Raw genomic sequence first — 21,110 nt, 5'->3', positions numbered from 1 at the left:
AGCCTGGAGCCTACTTCAGATTCTATGTCTCCCCCTTTCTCTATGACTCCCCTGCTCACACTCTGTGTCTCTCTGTCTCTCAATAATAAATATTTAAAAATTTTTAACAAAAAATTAAAAAATTAAAAAAAATTAAAAATAAAAGGAATCATTTGTCAGATATTTATAAGTTTTTACCACCCTGTATCTACTTATCCTGCTTCCGGTATCAAAATCATTTTCCCTCAAGGAATCACCCCACTCCATACCCCAGTCCAGAAGAGGCTTATCCCAATATCACATCTCTCTGGCCACAGTGATTGGTCCTGGACATGGCAAGTGATTAAAGTCAAACCAGTCGGAGCCAATGAGGCTTAATTCTGATTACATTGGAACAGCTGCCAAAGAGGCATGCCTTCTTTCCACTGAGGTTGCTAACTAGGTTATGAGCTTGAAGCTGTCGGCAGCCCTCTTGCCCCTCTGAGAGGAGAGAGGGTGTTAAGAATGAAGCCACACATGAACACTGTACCATGAGACTGAATTCTGATGACATCATTTAAATCCTTAGATCCAGCCAGGAATTTCTAAGTTATCTGAGCCAATTAATGTTCTCTGACACAAATGTCATTTGAGCTATATTCTGTGGACACGATCTCTTGACAAAGTGAATTCCTTATAAATAATTGCAGTCTATTATTTCTAATGTGTTACCATGGCATGAATAGCTTGAGAACCATTTAGACCAAAGTTTGCAAAGGCAGTTCTTGATGGTCTTGTTAATTTTGTCAAATATGCTGATATAAACATGGCAGACAAGCTATTTTAAATCCATGTTTGCTTTATTAAAATATAATAACTTCTACTTTATATACCATTGATTCTGTTAGCACCAGATCCTGCAGACCAGTTGGCTTGTAGAAGCACACAAACGGAATGCCTCTGACTTCTACAACTATTACACAGGATGAATGTTCATTTGAAGAATTTGCTTCAATTCACACCACACACACGTCACTCAAGGTGAACAATTTTATAAGCTTCTTATGAATGCTAGGCAATTCATATTGTTTACATTGCAGTAATTCATAAACAAATACATAGTTATTTATGAATTTGCTACAATGAAAAAGAGATATTGCAATCACCATTCATTGATAACTAAAATTCCTTATTTTGAATTTAACCACCAAATCAATCAATCAAATTAACCATCAACTCATATTTTAATATCAACAACAGATGTAACGGCCCCCTCCTGTTGGCTTAGCAAAAATTAAAAATAATTGTTTAAAAAAAGCTGCAGTCTATCATTTCTTTGCAACTCCTTTGTGGAAGAAATATAAGCAAAGGAAAATAGTGGGTGTGTAAATTTCTTTTCCTAACACAACAATCCCTAATTCAAGTGTCCTTTCCTCCAGTGTGCTGTATTATTCTATCAATTATTCTAATTATTCTAATTATTCAATCAATTATTCTATCAATTATTCTAATTATGAAATTTTTTAACATGAGAAAATATCTTTTCATATGCCTATAATGGGATTAGTAAATAATTTTCTCAAATCTACGTATCTTACTTGGATTCAAGAATGCATGCTCAATTAGGAATACTCTTCAACGCTTTTAACTCCTTTTAACAATCTACTTTTATAAAGGATTTCTTTTGGCTGTCTAGTATAATTCCCCCCCACACACACACCCACCCATTCTCCCATTCTCCTTCTTTCTATAAGAACCCAATGCCCTATCCAGAAGAGAGACCTAGCCAATCAGAGTATCCAATTATCCTATGTTCTGGCTGGTCTTGTGTGTGAGCATGAATCCTCCCCTTGAATGACAGCTGGACCTTGACAAAGAGAATATTTTTTCCTTGGATTTCCTGGGCTGAAAATGAATTTAAAGCTATTGGCAGCCATCTTCCCCACCACATGCAAAAGGCTTTTTTTTTTTAATATGTATTTATTTATTTTGAGAGAGTGAAATAAAGAGTGAGCAGGGGAGGGGCAGAGAGAGGGAGAGAGAATCCTGAGCTGGCTTCAAGCTCAGCTTGAAGCATGACCAAAGGACTCAATCTCACAACCATGGGTTCGTGACCTGAGGTGAAATCAGGAGTCAGACGCTTAACCAACTGAGTTGCCCAGGTGTCCCAGGGAAAAGGCTTTCTTGCAGAAAAAGCCAAGGAGATAAAAGCAGAAACGTGAGCAAGATGGATAGATGACAGGAGGAAAGAATGATGAATGTGAGTTCATTGTATTGCTATTGAAAGCAATCCTAAACTTTGTGGCTCTGGTACAAGTGGTTCATCTTTTGATCCTATCAGCCATCATGGTGTCCTAACTTAATGGACTAATAAATTCCTTATTGTAATTAAGCTGTATTGAAGTTTGAACTAAGTTTCTACTACTTGAAACCTAGCACTCTCTGATGATAATTATTATATTTTTAGGAATCAGACATTTACTTAAAATTTATTCCTGGGGTTTATTACGAAGATTTGCAAATAACTAATATGTAATGGAGCAAGTTGCTATTTATGAAGCAAACTGAAAATGTCTTATTTCTATTAGAATAGGAGAGAATAAGCTTATACATTTTGCACTTACATACAACACATAGACTAAGTGTTTTGTACCATTAAATGTACCGTCCAGGATGCCTAAAACTCTGGAAATCATGAAAAGTCATTAGATATTTGGATTGAGTAACCCAGGACAGGTAATTCCATACACAAATTAGTTCATATCTGAACATAGCTAGCACATGGCACCGTCTCTGCAGAAGTTCACATGGATCCAAAAATTCTGGGTCATCTGAGTCCAGAAGATAACTAGATATACTTCATTTTCATACTTTAAAGAAGTATACAACCCTATAGAGGGTTATAGACAAAATTCTTTACGGAAAATTGGTACATTTTACATGCATTTCTTCTAAGTACTAACAAAGTGAAGTTATTTGCCAACATTATTTAAAAGTGATCTGGGGCACCTGGATGGCTCAGTCAGTTAAGTGTCCAACTTCAGCTCAGGTCATGATCTCAGGGCTCGTGAGTTTGAGCCCCATGTCAGGCTCTGTGCTGAAAGCTCAGATCCTAGAGCCTGCTTCGGATTCTGTGTCTCCCTCTCTCTGCCTTTCCCCCAACCTTCTCTCTAAAAAATAAATAAACGTCAAAAAAAATTCTTTTAAGTGATCTTATTTGTTAATCAAATCCTCTGACAAAAATAATGCCTGGGAATCAGACTTCCTTTCACAGAAAATATTCAGAATCCCTTTCATGAAACCAGCCATACGTATTAGAGCAAACCCGGATTTATTCATCGACCCTTCTGTGGCTCCAACTAACATCAATGAAGAAAGGCACTGGTGCTTTCATCAATCTCCACCAGTCATTGGGAATGTGGTAATTCCCAGAAGCAAGTGAATAGCAAGCTGCTTGACCCTGCTCAAACTGAGTGCTTTCAACAGGGATCACTGTCTCATACATCCTCACTAGCAGCTACTTGTTAAATGCTATATGTCTACTTTTTATTAAAATGTCAAAAGTAATTCTTTTAATTCATACTGGATGGCTGTCGTAACAGAATTCAGTAATGAAAACCAATGACAGAGATTAGTTACATACTATAAAACTGTACTTGAGCCGTCTGGCATAAAACAGGGCCATTTTTCTTCTCTCAGTTATCACACTGGTAAATATTGACTAGGAAATTCTTAGTGTGTTGGTGCCACAGAGCTTGGCCAGATCGATTTCTATTACAATAGTATGAAAAATGCCTGTATCCAGCCTACATTTCTAATAAGAACAAAAATAATTTTTTCTCCTAAAATAAGGAGGACTTCCATTTCCAATAATGGCAGGTAACAGTTGGTTGAACCAACCATTCAAGTGAACACTACTAAAAACTTTAGGTGAAAAAAACTGCAATCTTCTTAAAAGTATTAAAAGGCTATCAATATAGTAAGCAATTACCAGACCAAAATCTAAATGCAATCAAACACCAGAGAAGTAAGCAAAGCACTAACCTCCATAACCACTTTTGCTCCAGGGCACTCACTAACCTTGAAAACCTGGGGCTTTGTTTGGTGGCCTTGCTGGGCAGTGAAACAGAAGTCAATGATTAGAGTCTGCTCAAGATGGGAAATATAATGAGAACTCTTTTTTCACCTTATACTGGGACCCAAAATTAAAACTGACCACTCCAACACCATCCCCAAAAAGTCACAGTAAAACTTGCCAAGGTGCTAAGCAAAGAAAGAAAAGAAAAATAAAGGAAAAAATATCCCCAAAGTTGGGGTCACTTGTGACTCAAAATTGCAGCCCGTGTCCATACTACTAAACTGTCCAGAGAACTTCAAATCATGAGTTAGGTCTAGGGCAGTCCCAGATTAACAGATTCTAAGGTGCAGGGCAGAAGCAAATATCATTCTCCTGTCAAGGAAAGCACCATCAATGCCAGACCTCAAAAACTAAACATCCCTACAAATAATATTTTAGGACAATGAGGAATAGAAATAAGCAAACACACAAGAAAACTAGACACCATGAACACAATTAGCAGAAGCTAAAGATATCAGAAAGACCATCAAAGGCTTCACATATGGGACTTATTAGATACAGACCATAAAACAACTGTGTTTTTACCATTTGAACTACTAACAGATAAACCCGAAGATATCTTCAGGACATGTGAATCATTTTTTTTAAATTACAACAATTCTGGGGTGCCTGGGTGGCTCAGTGGGTTAAGTCTGACTCTTGATTTCAGCTCAGGTCATGATCTCATGGTTTGTGAGTTCAAGCCCCACATCAGCTCTGCGCTGACAGCTGAGAACGTGCTTGGAATTCTCTCTCTCCCTCTCTCTCTCCGCCCCTCCCCAACTCATCCTTTCTCTCAATAAATAAATAAATAAACAAACAGATTTTAAAATTAAAAAAATAAAATAAAATTACAACAATTCTATAAGACAAATGGACTCCAAAAATGTCAATGTCCTGAAAAACAAAAACCCAACAAGTCCCCTCCCCCTCAAATGTCAAGGAAACTGATCTACACTAAAGGAGACTAAAAAGCTTAACAATGCAATGTAGCATATGATCCTTGATTGGGTCCTGGACTTCATTTTTATTTTTATTTATTTTATTTGTATTTTAGTTAATATGCGGCACAATGGGCTAGATGGGCATTGGGTATTCAGAAGGAAGGACACTTGTTGTGAAGTCACTGGACTTCATTTTTAAAAACCACTGTAAGATTATTGAAAAACTAGGGAGATATGAACATGGAGTATCTATCAGAAAATACTATATCAATTTTAAGTTTATAGACTGTGATAACAGCATTATGGTTATGTAAAAGAATGTTATATATTTGCTTTCAAATGATTCAAAAGATAAAGAGAGAGAAAGAACAAAGGCAAATGTGGCAGAATGGTAACAATAACTGATGACTCTGAGTAAAGAGTACTTAGGTACGATTACTTCAAGTTTTTCTTAGGTTTGAATATTTTTAAAAACAAAATGTTGTAGGGGGGAGTTATACAGTGGATTCAAAAAAGATTCCAACAGAACATCTAGCAAAGAAAGACACTAATTAAATTTAGAAATTTTTGGATAGATAATAAGCATATTTTAAATAGCTGAAGAATATATGAGTGAACTAGAAAATGGATCAGAAGAATTATGCAGGTCAGTACATGGAGTGACAAAGAAATAGAAAATACACAAATGAGGTCAAGGGACATGAAGGACAGAGATGTGATGTCAGTGGAGTCATGAGTGAAAGAAGAGAGAAGAGTTAGAGGCAATAACTGAAAACCAATAGCTGAGAACTCTACTGAAACATTGGAAAAGACCAATCTATAGGTTCAAAGAACCCATCAAATCCCAAGTTACACAGATGGAGAAAAAAAATCCATACCTAGACTCAGAGAGGGTGAGGAACCAAAAATTAAGGGAAAAATTATTAAAAGAGCCAATAAAAAAGATTATTTTCAACAGAGCCATGATTTCATGAGAGCTAATTTCTCAATACAGTGGAAGCCAGAAGATAGTAGAATGATGAATTCAAATGTGTTTAAAGAAAAAACTGCCATCTTTTAATTCTATAACCAGCAAAAATATCTTTCAAGAGTAAGGGCAAATTAAGGACAATTTTAGACAAATAGATATGGGAAGTTCAACCTAGCCAACCTCCTTAAACTTAGTCAATTAGCACTGTCCATGAATTTTGATTTAACCTGCACTGAATTATAACATTCTGCTCTCCAGTAGTCTGCCCTTTCCTTAAACTGATCCATCCAATAACGTACAACTATAGGATGGATACAAGAATAATGTCCAACGACTGCTGAAAATGATTCTGAAATGGCTAATACACAAATTCACCCCCATTTGAAGTCTCCATGGTACTTCCAGTTGTCATTCATACAAGTTCATGAATACGTGCACATCCATACTAATGTACCACTTTTCCAACATGAGGAAGCAAAACAATGTGAACTCAGCAGGGATCTCATTGTCCCTGATCGTAATAATATGTCTATCCTACGGTTCTGTATTAATTACTTTACAAATAGAAATGTCATTACCCATATATAAATTTCACTTCTGAACAGAACAAAACAAAACAAAACAAAACAAAGATCTATGAGTGGTGACCTCAAACTGAACTGGTTAAATTTAGGGACTCATTTGTAAAGGTCAGTGTCCTTTGCTGCAAATCCACTTCGTATGCAGATGAGAAGTGTAACCTGCCCTATGGCACTGGGCATAATTAGCCAGCTGCACCCTTCTAATAAGGTGCAGATGGTTAATTACCCCAGCAAATAACTGCTTACTTGTGGGCACAAAAGCCTGTACCTAAAATCATTGAAAGTATATTTGGGCCTATTTTTGTTCATGCAAACAAAACACTTGTTCCAAGGTTTCATCTGTGAACAGAGCACCACAGGCTCACACTGCCCTGCTCTGGGGGAGACCCATTAACACTGCTGCGGTCTGGTTCAAGGGAGGGACCACTGGCCACAAAGCTGTATTTCAGGTGGTGAAATATTTCATGGGGTGCTGAATCCTTGTTGAAAAAATCTCCTAAAACGGGAACCCTCTTGCACTGTTGGTGGGAATGCAAATTGGTGCAGCCACTCTGGAAAGCAGTGTGGAGGTTCCTCAGAAAATTAAAAATAGACCTGCCCTATGACCCAGCAATAGCACTGCTAGGAATTTACCCAAGGGATACAGGAGTACTGATGCATAGGGGCACTTGGATCCCAATGTTTATAGCAGCACTCTCAACAATAGCCAAATTATGGAAAGAGCCTACATGTCCATCAACTGATGAATGGGTAAAGAAATTGTGGTTTATATACACAATGGAGTACTACATGGCAATGAGAAAGAACGAAATATGGCCCTTTGTAGCAACGTGGATGGAACTGGAGAGTGTGATGCTAAGTGAAATAAGCCATACAGAGAAAGACAGATACCATATGTTTTCACTCTTATGTGGATCCTGAGAAACTTAACAGAAACCCATGGAGGAGGGGAAGGAAAAAAAAAAAAAAGAGGTTAGAGTGGGAGAGAGCCAAAGCATAAGAGACTCTTAAAAACTGAGAACAAACTGAGGGTTGATGGGGGGTGGGAGGGAGGGGAGGGTGGGTGATGGGTATTGAGGAGGGCACCTTTTGGGATGAGCACTGGGTGTTGTATGGAAACCAATTTGACAATAAATTTCATATATTGAAAAAAAACAAAGAAAAAAAATGTTTTCTCCTAATGTTTATTTGCTGCAATAGGAATTGTAAATGAAACAGAATTGGGTTTTCCTAGAACCCAAAGTAAATTCTATACTCTTTCGATAAAAACTCTGAAATGAAAGATTTTCACAAACAAACATTGCCAATGTTAGTTGTCTTAAGAAGGAAAAATAAAAGTCTAATTTTCCTTTGCCCTCGAGGAATTTCATGGGCTAGCTGAGAAACCAGAATTTAGAAAGCCATGTAAAATACAATACATCCAATGATTGTTAGAGACTGTTCCAAAAATCCCATTTAAAAATGTAATCGATCAGTATTCCCATGGCAAGAATAGGATTTGGGGAGAAAGCAGAGAAGGGGTTACTACTTCTTAAAACCCATGTTTGGAAGTCCTCTGCAGCTGCAAAGCTCTCAGTATGTTGTAGGGGCTAGATGACAGGGCTTGGGAACAGAATACTAATCTACTTGAATCTGCACAGAACCTTTCCTCTGAAGAACCCACAGCGTGTGTGATTCCATTCAGTTTAATTGTATGTTGGAGAAGAAGAAAAGCTACTTGCCATGGTTTTAATTGCTAAGAACACACTCTCTTTTCAGGAACCATCTGTTTAATTATAATTACAAGCAGCGATGTAAAAACACAAATGCTTAACAAGTACAAAACTCCCCTACCACTAACAGTTTTAACATAACGAGCCATATTGTGAAAGAGTATGTTGCCTTTTCCCTCTCTGCAATATTTCATGATTTAGCAAATGACAGCCTACCATTTATTATGGAATCTCATTCTGGTAAAGCTAAAGTTATTAATTACTATTCTTAGATTATATCCCTCTGTTATTCCTTTTTATTAAACTTTAATTCCCTCTGAAAGTGAAGGGAATTATATCAGAAATGAAATATATATGGCCCCTTTTTTTCCACCTCCCGCTAAAATCTTTGAGGTTCCATATAATAGACATCACCTATAATTAATTATAAGGACATTCCAAAGTATTGCAAGAGTAATTTTTTGGCTTTCATAAACACAAATTTCTGCCTTCCTGGTTCTGAAATATGCTTACAACACTATTATTTTAAAAGCCACAAGTATTGGTAATTGTTTTCAGGCAAGAATAAAAATAGCTTAACCTTGAAATTTATTTTAATTAGGGATTTTTCAAAGCCACTGCTGCAAACTTGGGTGGATTGTTTATAATAAAAACCAGCATCAACAACATAGTTGTAGAGAACATAGAATTAGGGAAAGTTATTTAACTTGGGCTTACAATAGTAGTTTAAAGAAATAAAAACAGACACAGACACAGTCAGATCATAATGTTATTAGAGCAACCTTACATTCAGGACATTTTAGATAGACTATTAAAGCAAGAACATGCCAAATAAAATGCAGATTTATGAACTACCAAGATATTACGAGAGATTTCTTAGTCATTTCACACTAAACTTTCTTTCTTTCTTTCGTCCTTTATTTGACAGAGAGAGAGCATGCAAGCACAGCAGCCAGGAGGGGCAGAGGGAGAGAGAGGATCTTAAGCAGACTCCATGCCCAGTGCAGAGCCTAACACAGGGCTTGATCTCAAGACTGTGAGGCCATGACCTGAGCCCAAATCAAGAGTTGGACACTCAATTGACTGAGCCACCCAGGCGCCCCAACACTAATTTTTCTTTAAAGTCGACCAAGTTGACTCTTTGGTATTCATTGTAAGATGAAGACCACTACTTTAACAAGATCATATGCTTTCTGACAAGCCTTTCGATCAAGCAAAGATCATTTTTTAAAAGCCCACTCCTCTTCCCTACCACCGTAAGGGGTAAATATGACTCTTTTAAAAAATCAGCACTTAAGCACTTTAAATCCTCAAAGAAATAAAAAGACTGCACAGTTTTTCAAATTAAAACACAATAGAGGCATCTGGTGATTTGTCAATTCCTCAATTATCGTTCTCTGCCCAACCTGAAATCCTTCCAGCCATGATCTGACAATTATTTTTTGCCTTATTTTGAGCCCTCATTCCCCTTGCAAGACATTTTATATGAAGAGAAGCCAAATGCTAAGTGCCTTTGCAGTGTTAATGAGGAAATAGATCTTGGAAGAAATCATTTGAGACAAGGAGACTGCCTGCAAGAAACGGCTGTGTCTTTACTTTCGATGACAGCAACCATGATCGAGTGTACTACTATCCCCTGCGCTCTGAAATGTGCTCATCCTAAACCAGTGACCTTTTACCTTTGAGGTCTGAGTCCCACTAGGAACTGGATAAAAGCTATAAACACTATCTCCCCCAAAATGAACATAAACATAACATCTAAAGGTCCACATATCCAAGGTCAAAATCTCTACTTTACACAGATCCTAAAGCGTTATCGGTTAAAACTTGATTTCAATGCTCACAAGCTATGAGGGTGTCTTTCAAACTTGATGAGACTTTTCATGTTCTAAATGTTTTTGCTGCTAACATGGAGAAACATTCTCAAAACTATTTTGAAGTTTGTCAAACTATGCCACTAATTAATAACAATAACTTCCCCTCTACTTTGTGGTTGCAAAAATCATTCTCACACATAAGTATTGCTGTGACTTTGCCCAAATAAATCTGAGTTTGCTCATATACAAATAAAATAAAATGAAATTACAAAACAATAAAATGATAAAAATGAAACAATTTTTTAAATGACAGAAATGAAATAAAATGTAAAACCCAAATCTATAAAACTTCCAGAAGAAAACACAGAAGAAAATCTGTGTTACCTTGGGTTAGGCAAAGAGTTCTAGGTAGGATAATCCATAGAAGAAAACAGTGATAAATTGGACTTCCTCAAAATTAAAAAGAAAAAAGTGACTTCAAAACAAAACTCAATAAGAAGGCAACCGAGCAGGACATGGGCAAATGATATGCACAGAAACCTCACCAAAAACAAAACAGAGTAACAAAGAAGCACATGCAGTTCAACAATGTTAGTCATCAAGGAAATGTGAATCTCTTAAAAACAGAATGAGATACCACTACGCATCTACAAGAATAATTAAAATTAACAAAATTGTTACCTGCTGGCAAGACTGTAGAGCAAACGAAACTCTTACACTATCCTGGAAGAAGTGCAAAATGGTACAGTCACATGGAAAATAGTTTGGCAGTTTCTTATAAAATTAAACATACACTTACCATAGAACCTAGCAATCCTACTCCCAGGTATTTATCTGGGAGTATAACATATGTACAAAACACGTGGATACAAAGAGCTGTATGTGATGCTTATCGCAGCTTTATTTATTCATAATCACCAAATACTGAAGGCAACCCCAAAGTCCATCACCTGGTGGTATATCCACTCAACTGAATAGACCTCAGCAATAATAAACAATGAACTAGTGTTACATGCAACAACATGGATAAATCTCAAAAGCGATGTATTAAATAAAACAATCCAGACAAAAAGTGCTATGTATCTTATGATTCCACTATTATGATATTCTGGAAAAGGCAGAAACAGAAATCAGATCATTAGTTGCCAGGGGCTGGAGGTAGGGAAAGGGGATTGACTATAACTAGGTACAAGGGAACTTTTTGAGCTAATGGAATCATTCTATAGATTAATGTGGTTACACAACTATATTTTTCAAAGTATTTTTCAAAAATCATGGAACTGTACTCACAAAAGAAGTGAATTTTATAGTATATAATTTATATATTATAAACCTGACTTTAAAAAATAACTAAGAATATACCAGGAGAAAACATTAATTTAATTTATATCTCAACATAGCATAAAAGGTATCAATATCCAGGATATGTACAGTAATCTTACAAATCAATACAAAAAGGACAGTGACATTTAAATTGGGCAAAGATAAAGACAGGCAATCCACAGAAGACCAATTATCAATAGTCAACAGATATAAACTGCTCAATCTCTCCAGTAATCTGACAAATGTAAATTATAACAGAGTGATCACCATTATTTTCACATCAGAAAGACAAACTTTCCAAATATTGAAAATACCAAGTGTTGATGCCTACAAACAACTATAATCTCTACAATAAGACCCCAAAAGATTTACATCAATGGGGATGATGGAATTTCAACTATGTTTATACTTAGCTAAATTAAAAGACAAGAATAACCTTTAAAATAGTTGGGTGGTTGTCTTTGCCATTCCAGTCAGTGGACTATTGGGTAAGGTGAGATAGTCCTGAAGATGCTCGTGTTGGTTTCATCACTTCTGGCACAGTGTGTCTGCCTAATACAGACTGGGGAGACCACAGAAGGGATGCATGAATGAATGATTCTAAGGATTTACCAGCCCAACAATCAAAGAGTGATGTCCACGTAGCCATTCAAATGGGTCCAGCCTCCTCGCCATTGTTAAGAAAGAAACTGAAGTATGAATTGAGGGCCAGAGCAAAATTTAGAAGAATAAAGACATAATGGAACTCATAAATCTATCCTTCTACTAATTTTTGGTGACAGATAGGAAAAGTCTATAAATCAGAATTTTAAATATTCTCAAAATGAAAGCTTTTCAATGGCTTGATTTCTGTAATCTCTACACCCAACATGGGGCTCAAACTCACAACCCCGAGATCAAGAGTCGCATGCTCCACCAACTGAGCCAGCCAGACTCCCCTCAATGGTTGAATTTCTGAATTGGGTTGCTCCCAGGTGATTTAAGAGTTTGTCCAGGGATATTTTTGACTGCATCCAACTTTGACTTTAGCACTTCTAAACCTAATACAGTAAAACGTGACTCCACCATATAACCTCATCAAGGGCACACAGATCGTGTAGTAACAATATTTTTTTTTCCTTTTTTTTCCTGCAGTACACCTACCTTAGTACTAGACGGGAGGTGGGACCTCAGTTACTTGAAGGAGTAAAGAAGAATGGGGAAGAATCATCTTCATAAATTACACAGTATATGAAGTATTGTCAAATGGAAAGGACAAGACCCAACAGAGGAAGGGAGGAAGAAACAAATCCAAAGTAAACAGGTGAACACACACAGAAGACAACACACCTGGTATCCAGCAGAGATGGTGATTAAGTCATAGCAACCGGCTACTAACTAGCCCTCATCATGGGGCACTTTCTGAGCACAAAGGTGCTCCACTGTAAAGGCAGGTTAATCATTAAAATCACTTCACAGGACCATGGCTATGAAATGTGACCATATATGTGACCATATTGGTCAGGAATTGATCCTCAGAGTCTTCCTGAGAAGGAAAGGGGGAGGGAAGGAAGGGAGAGGGAGCGTGGCACCCCATTTGGGAGAGAAACGATGGAAAATGATTTGCCCAAGGCCTCACATCTACATAGAACAAAGTGAACACCCAGGTGGGAGGATGGGCTATTCTAATGGGAATGAGAAGAAGGGGCGAGGGAAGGCTGAGGAGGAATGGAGTCTGGAAAGCTTGAGTAACACCTGGATGCAGGGCCGGAACACGAGGAGAGGATGTCCCAGCCAGTCCCCAAGTCCTTCGAACTGTGACCCCATGATCACTGCAAGGACTTCGGACCCTGGAACAACACCCACCCCCCCCCCCACCCCCGCCAACTGCCTGTCATTTCCCGCGCCCTGTTCCTCCTCCAAGACCCTGCGTCCAACTCACAGACGCCGAAGCCAAGGAGTCTGTCCCTCCGTACCAGCTCCAAGCAGCCTGCTCTCCTCCAGCAGTCTGGGCCGAGTTGTTGCCATCCGTTGCCACAGCAACGACAGAGCGCTGCACGGCCTAGCAAGCTGAAACATGATTGGAGCAGGCAAGCGTCCATAGCAACTGCCAGGCCGCACTACTTGGTAGGAAAGAATTTCATTTTCAGGAATTCTTCGGACACCTCTCCCTAAAGGCATCCTTCGGCAGGCACTTGTCCTAGCTCTTTAAATGTAATTCATGCAGTATCTCATTAAAACATTTGTCTCTCTGTGTTACTGTGAGAGTTCTCATTTTCACAGAAAAATTTTTTTAATTTTTTTTTACATTTATTTATTTATTTTTGAGAGACAAAGCGAGACACAAGCGGGGGATGGGAAGAGACAGAAGGAGACATAGAATCCAAAGCAGGCTCCAGGCTCCGAGCTGTCAGCACAGAGCCCGACACGGGGCTCAAACTCACAAACCGCCAGATCATGACCTGAGCCGAAGTCGGAGGGTCAACTGACGAGCCACCCAGGCGCCCCTCCACAGAAATTTTTAACTTGGGGTCAATTTTACCTCTTCAGGTAAAATGTCCATGAACTCCCCTAAGTTACATGCAAAAGTTTATGTCCATTTACTCAGTAGGATGGTCCATAACTCTAGATTTTCAAAGGAGGCAGAACTAGAACCCAAGACAGTCCAAAAGAATAACTTCTATATGCATTAACCCCATCTTCCTTCTCAGAGACCACAGATAAAAATAGTACGGTTCTGGGGGGCCTGGCTGGCTCAGTCCATAGAGCATGCCAGCTCTTGATCTTGGGGTTGTGGGTTCCAGCCCTGCACTGGGTGTAGAGATTACTTACAAATAAAATCTTTTTATTTTTATTTATTTTTAATAGATTTTTTTACTGTTCATTTATTTTTGACACAGAGAGAGAGAGAGACACAGCATGAGCAGGGGAGGGGCAGAGAGAGAGGGAGACACAGAATCCGAAGCAGGCTCCAGGCTCTGCGCTGTCAGCACAGAGCCCGACGTGGGGCTCAAACTCACAGGCTGTGAGATCATGACCTGAGCCGAAGTCGGATGCTCAACCGACTGAGCCACCCAGGCGCCCCTAAAATCTTTTTTAAAAGTAATGTGGGGGACGTCTGCATGGTTTAGTTGGTTAACGGTGGGACTCCTGGTTTTGGCTCAGATCATGATCTCCATGGTTCATGAGTTCGAGCTCCATATCAGGCTCTGTGCTGACACTGCAGTGCCTGCTTGGGATTCTCTCTTCCTCTCTCTCTGTCCCTCCCCTGCTCACTCTCTCTGCCTCTCTCTCTCAAAAATAAATAAATAAACTTAAAAAATTTTTTTAAATAGTGCGGTTCTTGCCAGACTTTAGATCTTGGCCTCATTCAAACCCTGCCTTGGAACAGCTCCCAAAGACTTTAACTCTTGACATTCATTCATTCATTCATTCATCAATAAATATTTATTGATCACTAATTATGGGGTCATACATTTGTCAGAGAGGCACCTTTCTAGCCACTAGAATATAGCAATTATGAAAACAAAGTCCCTAATTTCTTAGAGTTTTCCTTATGGTGTGAGAGACAACAGATGAATAAACAAGGTCATTTTAGTTTATGATAATAAATAAAATGTGGTGATATGACATCAAGTGTCTAAGGTAACACGCCCTATAGACAGGGTGGTCAGAGCAGTTCACATAGAGGAGATGGCCTTTGAGCCAAGACGTGAGAAGACAGCAGCTAAAGAAGAGCAAGGAAGACAGAAACACAGGAACAGGAAATGAAGTTAAAAGCAATGAATTTGAATATTAGAGAAAATGAAAGGCCAATATAACTGAAAAGGAGACAGCTTGTAGGGCTGTGGGAAGATGCAATCAAATTGCCCTTCCCCTAGCTCTTCAAAGGACTGGCAACTTCTCCTTCCTACTCCCTTACTCCCCCATCCCCAGTCACACCCTATCACATTACCCCAGTTCTTTCCTTCATAGCCCTTGTGGCTTTTTACTGTCTTTGATCTCCCCAAGGACAGAGACAACTCAACATGGGATCCCCAGCACCTAAAAAAATTGGCCTAGCATGGACACCAAATAAATATTTGCTGACTGCATCAATCTCCATATTACAATACTAGGAATAGTGATGGATCGTGGGGACAAGACAAAGACACCTCTGCCTTTACGAAGGGTAAATGCTTGGTGGAATAAATGAATTAAAAACTATGTGGGCAAATGAAATGTAGGCAGAATTGGATGATTTAGACTATACGTGCTGTGGAAAGCTGATGAACAGCTCCCTTGATAAGTTCTTCATTCTATTTCTGTTCAATTTCACAAATATCCAGTGCTAACTATATGCCAAGCACTGTGGTATATAGTAATGACCAAGAAGAATACCGGTCTTCACTGGAAAGCTTCCAGTCCACTGCCATGCTGTCTATGACAGTAGCCAGCAGATACTTGGGGCCACTGAGCACTTGGTATGTGGCTGGTCCAAATTGGAATGTGGAGCAAGTATAAACTCCAGATTTCAAAGACTTAGTTCAAAACAAGACTGTAAAATATCTCATTAAATTTTTTTTAATATTGATTTCATATTGAAATAATAACATTTTGGATATATTGGGTTAAACAAGATTATCATTAAAATTATTTTCACTTGTTTCTTGTTTTTTAATCTCACTGTTAGAAAATGTTAAATTATGTGTCTGGCTTGCATTATATTTCTATTGGACAGCACTGGTCTAGTGGGAGTTTAATGCAGGTTGAATAAACAAGTGACATCTTATTACAGATGTTAAAGTAGACATTTCATCTGAGGCAAAATAGCTAGCAAACTTCAAATAGAGGAACTAGATCAAGAACTTACAAAGAAAATAGGTTAGACAACTCTTAAGACTTTCACACATGAGTGTATAAAAGGGTCAGGAGTAGACGATTGGGAAGGATTTCTTCAAAGAGGGCTGAGCTGTGAGCCCCACCTCCTAAACCTCCAGTCAAAATAAAGGGGCTTTGCGGGGACCACCAATGAGTTTAACATATCAGAGGGCACAGAGTGCTTGTGTCTGAATCCCACCTGGAATCTAAAGGGCAAGAGATGGCTGAACTTGTCAGCAGACAGCAGAGCAAAGGAAGAATTGTTGGGTTGGGGACAACTTGTCCCTTTCCCTCAAGATTTCTCAAGGTAAAAAAATGCATGAGGATTTTCTATGGAGCAGACGTGGGCCACTCAAGAAAGATGTGTAGGGTCATTTTGGATCCTTTTAAGAGGAAAATCTGGTGGGAAAAGAGACTTCAGCCAAGGGAAACTGAGGATATTGTTAGGTTTCTAGGGGCCAAGGAAAAGCAAAGAACCAAGCAAAAGAGAGATGCATTTGACCCCATTAAGAGAACTGCAGGGTACAGATAGATGCCCAGTGATGAGGGTAAGCTTTCTGAAAGACCCTTGAAAGTGCCCCACAAGCAGAAGTATCATCTTAATCATGGCAGTATCACACAAGTAACAATTTTCTTAGCGTCTTTTTCTTCCCTACCTCTTCATGCTCTAATCTCACCGGGGCCAGAAAACAGTGGCCCAACTGGGGGCACAGGTGTAGAGGCTGGCAATGAACCCAAGTAGAAGACAAGAGGAAAGAAGAAGGTGACCCTGCTTTCATTCCCCAGCTAAAGGGTTCCTACTTGCAGCAGCCCAAGCTAAAAAAAAAAAAAAAAAAAAAAAAAAAGGAAAGGAGACACAACTTTAAAAGTTTTGAATATCACTTTGGACAGAACTTTTTAACAACTGTACTGAGGCTGGGTTTTGACACACAAGAGGGTCCATAAAAGTCTTGGCACCTGACTGAGTTCAGCCACAGGCAGGGAAACAATTTGTCCCACAGAGACATTTTAAAGAGAAACTAGAAGACAAAAATTAAATTGCTTTATGACTGCAGCCACATGTCATGCTTGTCTGACTTCAGGGTTACAGAAGAAATATGAGACAGGCTATAAATACAAGCAGAAACATGTGTTATTCTTGAAGTGTACAGAGCAGTAGAAGATGTATAAAGTTAAGGATTGAAGCACATATTATCACAGGGAGAAAAATAGATGATCTAAAGTCACATCCTCAGAGCCAGACCTAAGACTACCATTTACCCCCCTCCATTCCCAGAGGCCTTTCTGGGGCTTCTGAGAGCCACTGTTCCCTCAGGGCCGATCTGCAGCTGCTGCACAGGGATGAAAGCCTGGCTTGTTCTCAGCGCCAGATCGACAGGTGGGCAGTCAGCACAGGGAAAAACAAACACAAAAACAAAACAAAATAAAAGCCATGGTTCTAGAAATGGAAATCCCACTGAAAACTAATTATGGTATTAACAAGTAGATCAAATTTGAAGATCTTGGTTAACTTACATTTACCTTCAAGCAAGAATGTTAATAGGAAGGATGAAGACTTCTCTATCCTAGAGCTGGATGACCCCCAAGGAACCTCACACTTGCACTGGGTAAGAGATGAGGCCGGGACCGTTCTTTCTAAGGTAATTAGATTAATGAGCAGTCAAGACTGAGCCTTCTTTAGACTTCAGAGTGGTTAGTTAAGTAGGCCAGTTGCCCTGGGGGCCTCAAGCCACGCAGCCTACCTCAGCAATCCTGGTCCATGAGACCCAGGCAGAGGAGGGTCATGGTCAAGAACTTAGGGGGCAGATACCCAGAAATCATGGGCTCACCATTATAAAGAGCCTTAGAGATCACTGTGTATAAAACTTTTAGAACATAGCAGTTGTTCAATACATGAGCAATGATTTTTCTTACTATTATAAGATGACTCTAGTTCTAAACTTAATCTCTATGTGGAGTTCACTACTTAACCACTCTGTAGTTAAGTTACAACATCTGTAAAATAGGGGCAACTACCACGTAGGATCATTGAAGATTAAATAAGATAATAACACAAACCAAGGGCTTGATGAAGGAAAGCTATGACTCTTATTAATATTGTCACCATTCTTCAGTCCAGTTTTCTCTCTGACATCACCTCCAAATAGTTGCCCAGTGCTCAAAACTGAATGTTGGTGTCATTATTCAAAATTCAGAATTCACTACCCCCCAATGTGATGGTTTTTTTTTTTAATTTTTTTTAATGTTTATTTATTTTTGAGACAGAGAGAGACAGACATGAACAGGGGAAGGGCAGAGAGAGAGGGAGACACAGAATCTGAAACAGGCTCCAGGCTCCGAGCTGTCAGCACAGAGCCCAACGCGGGGCTCAAACTCACGGACCGTGAGATCATGACCTGAGCCGAAGTCGGACGCCCAACCGACCAAGCCACCCAGACGCCCCCAATGTGATGGTTTTAAGAAGTGGGGCCTTTGGGTGTGATTAGATTAGGAGGGTGGAGCCCTCATGAACGGAATTAATGCCCTTATAAAATAGACCCCAGAGAGCTCCCTAGAGGCTGTCCACCATGTAAGTTTACAGCAAAAAGACAGCAGCTATGAACCAGGAAGTGGGCTCTCACCAGATACTGAATCTGCCAACACCTTGATCTTAGACTTCCCAGCTTCCAGAACTGTAAGAAATAAATTTTTATTCTTTAACCCATCCAGTCTATTGTATTTTTGTCACAGTAATCCAAACGAACTAAGATACCTAGTTTCTGGTTAAATTCTTGTTCTTTGTTCTTCCCTTTACCAACCTTTGACTGAGAACCCACTAAGCACTGAGCTTAGAGTATACTCAGTGAATAAGATGCAGTCCCTGTCCTCAAGGGGCTGTCTTTTGTTTGTTTGTTTAGGATGCTTACTTCTCATATCTTCTCAAACCTAAGATCAAGCATCAGGATGCCCCATTTTTGAGCAGCTAAAATTTGTGAAAACTTGTTCCTGAAATAGCCCAGAATGTGACTCTTATATTTCTCTTTTATGTGACAGTCCTTCCAGTTTAAAAACCATCCATCATGGTTTTCCAAGTCCTCCATTTTTCAGATTAAACCACTTGAGTCTCTTCAACAGTTTCTCACATGGCATGACTTCTAGTCCCTTTGTATCCTGCCCATGTAGGACAAATCCCAGAATGCCCTCCTTCATGGTAGCTCAAAATGAAATACATTTCTCTCAAGTGCTCTGAGGTGTGTGTAGAATGGGAGTCTTGTAAGAAAAAAAAATTTAATTCCTCACATATGAGACAGTGGGGTAAATGAACCACATTTTTCCTGTTTTACATGAAAAACAAATTCTAATCAGCTTCATTTTGTGAGTAGCCACTGCCAAAATTTTCTGTTGATGTTTGGGTAGCATAAATCACAGCCTGAAGGAGACTGAAGCTTTGCCAAAATTGAGACCCATCTCCCTACCCTTATTGCTATTTTGCCTTCAAGGCTCTAGGTTGAAAATCAAAGAAACCCACTCCAACTAACTTAAGCAAATAGGAGAATTTATTGAAGAATTCAACTAAATCATAGAACCTAAGGGCAGCTGGGCTTTCTGGGGGACAGGAATCAAGAAGTGGAAAATTTAGCAGAACAAAAGCAGGGCTGGTCCCTGTGTCTTCCTATCACTCCCTGAGCCAAATGTCCCTATTTCTCCATAGATATACCTGTGTCATTCTTTTTTCCTTCACCTTATACCTCTCTCTATTCTCTACCCAAAGAGTCATCCCAGTGCCCTACATACCTATCCTCTCAGTGCACAAACATCTCTAAGTCTCCAAGTGTGGTGGGTTACATGTTGGCTTTGAAAAAGGTATGTCCACATCCTAATACCTACACCCTATGAATGTTACCTTATTTGGAAAAAAAGGTCTTTGCACATGTAATTAAGTTAAGGGTCTTGAGAGAGATTATTCCAAATTACCCAGGTGACCCCTAAATCCACTGACCTTGTAAAAGGCAGAATGGGAGAAGTCACAGACATGTAAGAGGCAGAGATTAGAGTGGTATGGCCAAGGAAGCCTAAGACCACCACCAGCCACCAGAATCTAGAAGAGGCAAGGAAGGATTCTCCCCAGAACCTCCAAAATGAGTGCAGGCCTGACTACGCCTCAATTTCTGGCCTCCAGAATTGCGAAAGAATAAATTTCTGTTGTTTGAAGCCATGTTTGTTGCTGCAGTCATAGGAAATGAACACGCTAAGTTTCAATTCCAAATTCTTGGAAGAGCAAATCTGACTGGCTTAGGCTGACACAAGGGCAACATATTCCTCTAATTCAATCACCTGCCAGAGATGAGCCATACTGGATAGATGGGGGCTGGGCCACTCCTGTATGGAGGATGGTTGTTGTTACCAAGAAAATGAGAGTCCGAGTCCCCAAAAGCCATCTATGACATGGGAGTTCTCCAATCATCCAGGCCCCCAATTTGATTTTCTAAACCTCTTTCCCCCCTCCCCACATCCTGTTCATTCATCATTTTTGTGTTTTATTTTGTTTTCTTTAATTAATCTCTACACCCAATGTGGGGCTTGAACTCACAACCCTGAGATCAAGAGTTGGGTGCTCTACCAGCCAGGCGCCCCTCACTCATCATTTTTGTACCAGTTTTCCCTGTCTTCAATTTTTCACTTCTACACAACTTTTCACTCCTATACTCCTTTCCAACTCTCCTGCCACGAATCTACCTCAAGCCAGCATCACGCCTTGCCTTGGTCTAGTGCCACGGTTCTCAGACTGTGCCAAGGCACCTCAGGATACCACAGTGAATTTGCAGACAACCGGATGTTTTAAATTTTCACAGGAATCACAGTGATCTCT

The 21,110-nt window shown here is 39.3% G+C and overlaps 1 protein-coding gene across 12 annotated transcripts in view; it reads right to left on the bottom strand.

Annotated features, from left to right (window-relative positions):
• Nucleotides 1-21,110, bottom strand: part of HYDIN (HYDIN axonemal central pair apparatus protein) — a 433,704-nt gene that overhangs the window by 361,469 nt on the left and 51,125 nt on the right. The window contains exon 1 of one of the 12 annotated variants that reach the window (XM_053906650.1): nucleotides 10,484-10,551. The exons of the other annotated variants lie outside the window; for them this stretch is intronic. The gene's annotated coding sequence lies outside the window, so the exon portion shown is untranslated. Of the gene's footprint in view, nucleotides 1-10,483; nucleotides 10,552-21,110 lie in introns of those variants that run through there. 12 annotated transcript variants of the gene reach the window in all.

This window comes from Panthera pardus, unplaced genomic scaffold (genome assembly GCF_024362965.1).
Source record: "Panthera pardus isolate Hobbes unplaced genomic scaffold, ASM2436296v1 HiC_scaffold_19, whole genome shotgun sequence".
Lineage (NCBI taxonomy): Eukaryota > Metazoa > Chordata > Mammalia > Carnivora > Felidae > Panthera > Panthera pardus.
Note: the sequence above shows the minus strand (reverse complement) of the source record. Positions and strands in the feature narration are given on the sequence as shown.